This window comes from Phyllobates terribilis, unplaced genomic scaffold (assembly GCF_046119375.1).
Source record: "Phyllobates terribilis strain yellow unplaced genomic scaffold, ASM4611937v1 Scaffold_449__1_contigs__length_1482836, whole genome shotgun sequence".
Classification (NCBI taxonomy): Eukaryota; Metazoa; Chordata; class Amphibia; order Anura; family Dendrobatidae; genus Phyllobates; species Phyllobates terribilis.
Window position 1 is genome coordinate 653,729 of NW_027363209.1, and position 7,551 is coordinate 661,279.

The window sequence follows — 7,551 nt, forward strand, 5'->3', positions numbered from 1 at the left end:
GCATCCTCACACTGTATCTAGGGAGCTACGTGCGGCCTCATACTGCATCTAGGGATCTACGTGTAGCCTCATACTGTATATAGGGATCTATGTGTAGCCTCATACTGTATATAGGGAGCTACATGCGGCCTCATACAGTATATAGGGATCTGCATGCGGCCTCATATAGTATATAGGGAGTTGCGTGCGTCCTCACACTGTATCTAGGGAGCTACGTGCGGCCTCATCCTGTATCTAGGGATCTACATACAGCCTCATACTGTATATAGGGATCTATGTGTAGCCTCATATTGTGTATAGGGAGCTACGTGCGGCCTCATACAGTATATAGGGATCTACATGCGGCCTCATACAGTATATAGGGAGTTGCATGCGTCCTCACACTGTATCTAGGGAGCTACGTGCGGCCTCATACTGTTGTAAGGGGGAAGACTGGGGTATAAGTACTTTCAGAACAAGGGATCCGGAACTGCCGGGGCCATGCCTCTGGTTGCAGGGGGAAGACAGACTGAGAGCACAGGTGACTGGAGAGCTGGGGGCGTGTCCAGAGCTCAGGGGTCAGGTGACTGGGGAGCTGGGGGCGTGTCCAGGGGTCAGGTGACCGGGGAGCTGGGAGCATATCTAGGAGGAGGAAAAAAAAGGAGGTTTGTGCGGTAAAGCCGAGAGTTGACAGTTGGGGTCAAGCCCCACTAGAGGGAGAAGAGACGCTGGGTCCGTGGAGCCGAGCAAGTGAGGTGCAGTGTTGTGGACTAGGGGCTCAGTGGGTCAAACCAGAGACCGCCCGCCAGAAGACGGAGCATTGTTTAGGCAGGGAAGTCAGAAAAAAACAACACCGTCATCATCCGGTCAGCTTAGAGTCAGCTAAGTGTAAAACTGCCGATTACAACCGTATCAACTCGGCTACATCTAGCCAAACTGTGGATTGTTAGTTCTAGCATATTACCTGCTACTTCCCTTGTTGTCCCCATATTTCCCGTTACTCCTTGGGTGGAGATTGACCCTGTTACAATAAATCTCCCCTGTTTATTAACCCTGTACTTGCTGCTCTGTGTTTCTGTGTCGCTGCATCTAAAGTACCTGTGTTACATTTGGCGTAGTCGGCAGGATGCAGTCTTTAGACACAGACACTGCAGAGCAGTCCATCCTGGGAGCGCCTGGATCTAACTTGCCGCTGGGGGCCATGCTCAGCAATCTCCCAAAGTTCACCGGGGACAATATGATGCGTGGGACTGGATTGAGAGAGTTAGGAGTATGTTACGTATGCATCCGATGACCCCAGCTATGCAAGCTGAAATAGCCTTACTGGCCCTGGACGGCGAGGCCCGACAGTCCGTGATGTACCGCCCTCTCCATGACCGGGATACTGTAGAAAAAGTGGTGCGGATACTGGAGGAGATGCATGGGGATCCCACCAATGTAGTAGAGCTGAGGATACGGCTGTATCACCAAGTGCAGCAGGAGGTGGAGACTGTGACGCAATATGTTAATGCATTACAGAGGGTGGATGCCTATATCACTAGAAAAGACGACATGGGGAATTTGTGAATGGGCCCCCTGACGTGATCTTAAGGGACCAATTTGTGGCAGGCCTCAGGGATGTGCAGCTGAAGCAGGCTTTGCGGGAGTGCCTGCGCGCTAACCCACGTATGACTTTTCTAGAAGTGGGGGCAGAGGCACGTGTGAGAGAGCAGGAGATGGGAGTGACGGTCCTGGCAGGGATGGTCCGGAGTAACGAGGTACCCACCCCGCCGGCAGCTGAACCGGAATGGGCTCGAGAGATGCGAAAGCAGATGCAGGAGATGCGGGGTGAATGGTCCAGTCTCAAGAACCCCCCCGCACCGATACCCGGATCGATTGCCCCAGTTAGGGAAAGAATTGAATTCAGGCCCCCCCCCCTGCAGGAGAGTTCCGTAGAGGAGTGAGGCAGCCCTACACAGACAGAGACATAACCTGCTGGAAGTGCGGAGGCGCAGGACATTACACCAGGGGCTGTGCAAGCCGAGGGCGGCCCCTGTCGCGGCAGCCGTTAAACGAACAGGCTCCATGTTTGGGGGACACAGCCCGGAGCCTACGGAAGGGGAAAGAAAAAGAGGAAGTCCGACTGTCTGGGTCGAAATAAGCGGTCGGGCTGTTCACTGCCTGATTGATACGGGATCCCAGGTGACTACGATGACAGAAGCCTACATTCAACAGCGATTTCCAGAGATAGCGCGGCCTGAATGGGGACCAGTAATTAGACTCAGGAGTCACGGCAGCTAATCAATTACCCATCCCGGTCGCATTGGTGGTATGAATGAAGATACGAGTGTGTGGAAAAGATGTGGGAAAAAAAGGGGTCGTCTTGGTCGCAGGGGGAACCGGAAGTGGACCCCCAGTGACTCTCGGAATGAATGTGCTGAAAGAGATTGGGCAAATCCTGATTAGTGAGCCAAAGGAGATTCCTCTAGACCGATGGGACCCACGAACCTCCCAAAGGAGGGTTTTTCAACAATGAATCCGAGCCACCCAGGCTCAGGAAACGTCGAGTGAAGGGAAGGTACTGGGGAAAATAATAGTACCAGCAGCTACGGCGCTCACCTTACCGCCAGGACAAACTGTACTCACATTACCCGCACAGGTTTGCACACCTCTTGAGGGGGTCGAAGTTCAGATAGAACCAACATCAATGGACAAAGTACCCCCCGGACTCCTGGTGGCTCGGACACTGGCCACTGTCCAGGGTGGCAATGTTATAGTGCAGTGCGTTAATCTGGACAAAGGTGATCTCTGGCCAGATTCTGGGAATGCCAGAGAAGTTGGTGCGACCTGATATGGTACAGCTGTCCGCTGTATGAGGAGATCCCTGGACTCTGGCGGTCACCGTGCCACCGGAATCCCACCGTGCTAGTGCGAAGGGGGGACAAAGAATCCTAGAACAAATGCGGGCTGAATTGACGGGACTTTCACCTCAACAGGTGCAATAGGTTGAGGAGGTACTGGAGCGGTACCAGGAAGTCTTTGCTCGCCATGAGGATGATTTTGGTTGCACCGAATCCATTACCCACGAGATTCCCACGGGGAGCGCTGCCCCAGTGCGGGAGAGATACCGGCAGATACCTCCTCAGATGTATAAAGAGGTTAAGGAGATGCTATCCCATATGTTACAGAATGGTGTGATACGGGAGATTGTCCTGGTCAGGAAGAAAGATGGGACCCTGCAGTTCTGTGTGGACTATAGACAACTGAATGCCTGTACAGTATGAGACTCTTACCCACTACCCCGAATCGAAGAGTCCCTGTCGGCCTTAGGGAAGGCAAGATACTTCTCCTCCTTGGATCTGGCCAGGGGGTATTGGCAAGTGCCCGTGGCCGAACATGACCATGCGAAGATGGCATTCATATTACCCATGGGACTGTTCGAGTTCAATCGGATGCCCTTCGGCCTGACTAACGCCCCCGGGACGTTCCAGCGTCTGATGGAGAGGTGCCTGGGCGATTTGAACTTCGAGGCGACACTGATTTATCTTGACGACATAATTGTCTATGCTGCCACCTTCGAGGAGCACCTCCAGCGACTGGAGCAAGTACTGAGTCGCATACAGAGTCATGGCCTAAAGGTGAAGCCCCAGAAGTGCCACCTGTTCCACAAACAGATCAAATATCTTGGTCATACTGTGTCCGGTGAAGGAGTCAAGCCCACCAGGGAAAAGGTGGTCGCCGTACAGGAGTGGCCTACCCCGAAGACAGTGAAGGACTTTCGGGCCTTCCTGGGACTTGCCGGGTACTACCGAAGATTCATGAAGAACTTCACCCGCATAGCCAACCCATTGCTCGAGCTACTTAAGGGAGTGTCGGTGGGCTCCAAGAATCAGGCGATTCGGTGGGGAAGCAGCCAGGAAGAGGCCTTCAGTGCCCTAAAAATGACTCTGACCAAGGCCACAATACTAGCCTATGCGGATTTCTCCAAACCATTCATACTCCACACTGATGGGAGCCTACATGGTCTGGGAGCCATGTTATCCCAATTACAGGAGGAGAAGAGCGCGTGATTGCGTACGCCAGTCGCTCCCTTCACGACTCTGAGAGGAACTCAGATAATTATAGCTCTATCAAATTAGAGTTGCTGCCTCTGGTTTGGGCAATGACCGAAAAGTTTGCAGAGTATTTGTCCAGGTCCAAAGTACTGGTGAGAACAGATAACAACCCGCTGGCTCACTTAGAGAATGCGAAATTGGGGGCCCTGGAGCAGCGTTGGGTGGCCCGCATGGCCAGGTACCGGTATAAGATCGCCTACCGGTCTAAGGCAGAGAATACTCATGCCGACGCCCTCTCCAGAGTGACATTTGAGCGGCCTGATCATGACCGCGATGAAGATTTGGAGGCGGATGAGGTCCCTAGCTTCCGAAGTTTCATGGGACCACTGGTCACGGCGCAGGGACAGATCGGAGAGACGTCGGAAGAACAAGTGCTAGGGCAGCCAAGAGATGACTGGGTCCAACTTCAACAGACTGACAAAGAAGTGGCCCAATTACGTCAATAGGTGGCTTTGAGACAGGTCCCCAGTCGAAAGGAGAGGAGTACCCTGTCCCCGGGGGCCCTGAAAATGCTGTGACAATGGGAGAGACTTTGTTTGCGAGACGGGCTGCTGTACCGACGGGTACAGCTACTGCGAGAGTTCGGGATCACTTGGCAAATGGTGATCCCAGAGAAGTTGGTCAGAGTAGTGGCTAAGGAGGCTCATTAACGAGGGGCTCACTTTGGACCAGAGAAAACATTTCAGTGGTTGCAGAGGCTGGTGTATCACCCCCGACTGCGAGCAATAATAGAAGACACTTTTCGAAGATGTCGAAGCTGTGAGCTGGTTAAGCCCCAGAGCAGCGGGTCCCTATACAAACCATTGTGACTTCTGCCCCCTTGGAGGTGCTGATGATCTCCTATTTGACTGTTGGACCGGCGCATCTCGGGTATGAACATTGCCTGGTGATGACAGACCACTTCACAAAGTTTGCGGTGGTGACCCCGACCAGTGACCAGACCGTTGAATCAGCTGCACAGGCCATCTGCCGAGACTTCATTCAGGTGTATGACTGCCCAAAGAGGATCCATTCCCATCCAGACGCCTGCTTCCAGGGCCGGGTGATGGAAGAGCTGCACCGGTTGTACAGGATTGAGAAGTCACGGACTACTCCTTACCACCCTCAAGGAAATGGGGCCTGTGAACGCTTTAATCGGCCACTGATCCAAATGCTCCGCACGTTGGAGGAAGATCGGAAGGTACGATGGCCTGAGTTTGTGGCTGAGTTGGTGTGGGTCTACAACAACCAAGTGAATAGTACGACGGGGTTCACTCCTTATACCTTACTGTTCGGGCGAAAGGGGCGAGAGATTACCGAGTTAGAGCTGGACCCCGAGGAGGACTACCCACGGACGGGGATGGGAACACCGGCATCGACTGCAGACCCTCCGACGTTTGGTACAACAAAAGTTTAGGGAGCTCAAACATCAGTATGCTGCAGCCCTGTCTGTCTAAAGATGACGAAGATGAAGGATCACCTGCTTCTACACTGTGTTCCAAATTATTATGCAAATAATATTTTCTCAGATTTTCCCAAATTACCTATATGAATTGCAGTCATTGTAATTTTCCAGTCAAATAACTATTAGAGTACAATTGAAAGGTTTTTGTACAAACTGCCTATAACAGTATATTTTTAAAAAAATAAAAAACTCAAACTGCACTCAAAATGCATGTTCCAAATTATTATGCACAGCAGAGTTTTTAACCTTTTCATTTTAATAAAGAACAAAAAAATGGTCATTTTTGAAATTATAAGCATTAGCAGGTTATTACAAACTGAAATCAAACAGTTTTCAACTCAAAACTTTATTCTAGGTGATGTTACATTTGCACATAGGACCCCTTGTTGGAAAGGAGCTTCTGAACCCTCTCGTCCATTGAATTTGTCAGGTTTTGGATGGTTTCTGCTTTAATTGTTTTGCATGAGGACAGAATACCCTCCCAGAGCAGTTGCTTAGAGGTGAACTGCCTCCCGCCATCATAGACACTCCTTTTGATGATGCTCCAGAGGTTCTCAATTGGGTTGAGGTCAGGGGAGCATAGCTGCCACACCATAAGTTTGTCCCCTTTTATGCCCATAGCAGCCAGAGATGCAGATGTGTTATGTGCAGCATAAGACGGGGCATTATCATGCATGAAATGATCTCAATGGTCCAGATGGATGGAGTGGAGGATGGGTGGTTGATGGACACCCCATGCAAACACGGCTACGGCGCTAACAAGGAGGAGGTGGAGTAATGTTTTGGGCTGGAATCAAGGGGAGAGAGATTGTCGGCCCTTTTAGGATCCCTGAAGGGGTAAAGATGAACTCCATAATGTATGTTGAGTTTCTCAAACAGCACTTCCTTCCATGGTTCAAGAACAAGAACCGTGCATTCCGCAGCGAGATCATTTTCATGCATGATAATGCCCCGTCTCATGCCGCACATAACACATCTGCATCTCTGGCTGCTATGGGCATAAAAGGGGACAAACTTATGGTGTGGCAGCCATGCTCCCCTGACCTCAACCCCATTGATAACCTCTGGAGCATCATCAAAAGGAGTGTCTATGATGGCGGGAGGCAGTTCACATCTAAGCAACAGCTCTGGGAGAGTATTCTGTCCTCATGCAAAACAATTAAAGCAGAAACCATCCAAAACCTGACAAATTCAATGGACGAGAGAGTTCAGAAGCTCCTTTCGAACAAGGGGTCCTATGTGCAAATGTAATATCACCTAGAATAAAGTTTTGAGTTGAAAACTGTTTGATTTCAGTTTGTAATAACCTGCTAATGCTTATAATTTCAAAAATGACCATTGTTTTGTTCTTTATTAAAATGAAAAGGTTGAAAATTCTGCTGTGCATAATAATTTGGAACATGCATTTTGAGTGCAGTTTGAGTTTTTTATTTTTTTAAAAATATACTGTTATCATAGGCAGTTTGTACAAAAACCTTTCAATTGTACTCTAATAGTTATTTGACTGGAAAATTACAATGACTGCAATTCATATAGGTAATTTGGGAAAATCTGAGAAAATATTATTTGCATAATAATTTGGAACACAGTGTAAAGAGGGTCCTGTCACAGTTGCCTCAAGCCACGATGTGGATGAAGAAGAATTGCTGATTCTACCTCCGAGCCCCAGCACTCGATTACCTGCAGTCCCCAGTGCAGGCGGCGAGGGAACACCATAGGTTGAAGCCACCGGGCAGGTGGAGATTGGGAATCCAAGTGTCCCTGCACCCCCGATCTGTCAAACTGAGTTACGCCGTGTAACATCCCTGGCGGCGTGCTTGCATAGTTCACCACCTCCCACTATGCAAGACCGCAATTTTACCTGTCTGTCCAGTATGCTATTCCTGCTCCAGTTCATGCTGTGTGCAAGTCCCTTGACTGACTGCTTAGGGCGGCGGCCCGGTTACTTCCTGATTCTTATAGCTGCTGTGGGCGCACCCCTAATGCGTCTCCAGCCTATTGCTGTGATTCACTGGATATTTAAACCCCCTCCAC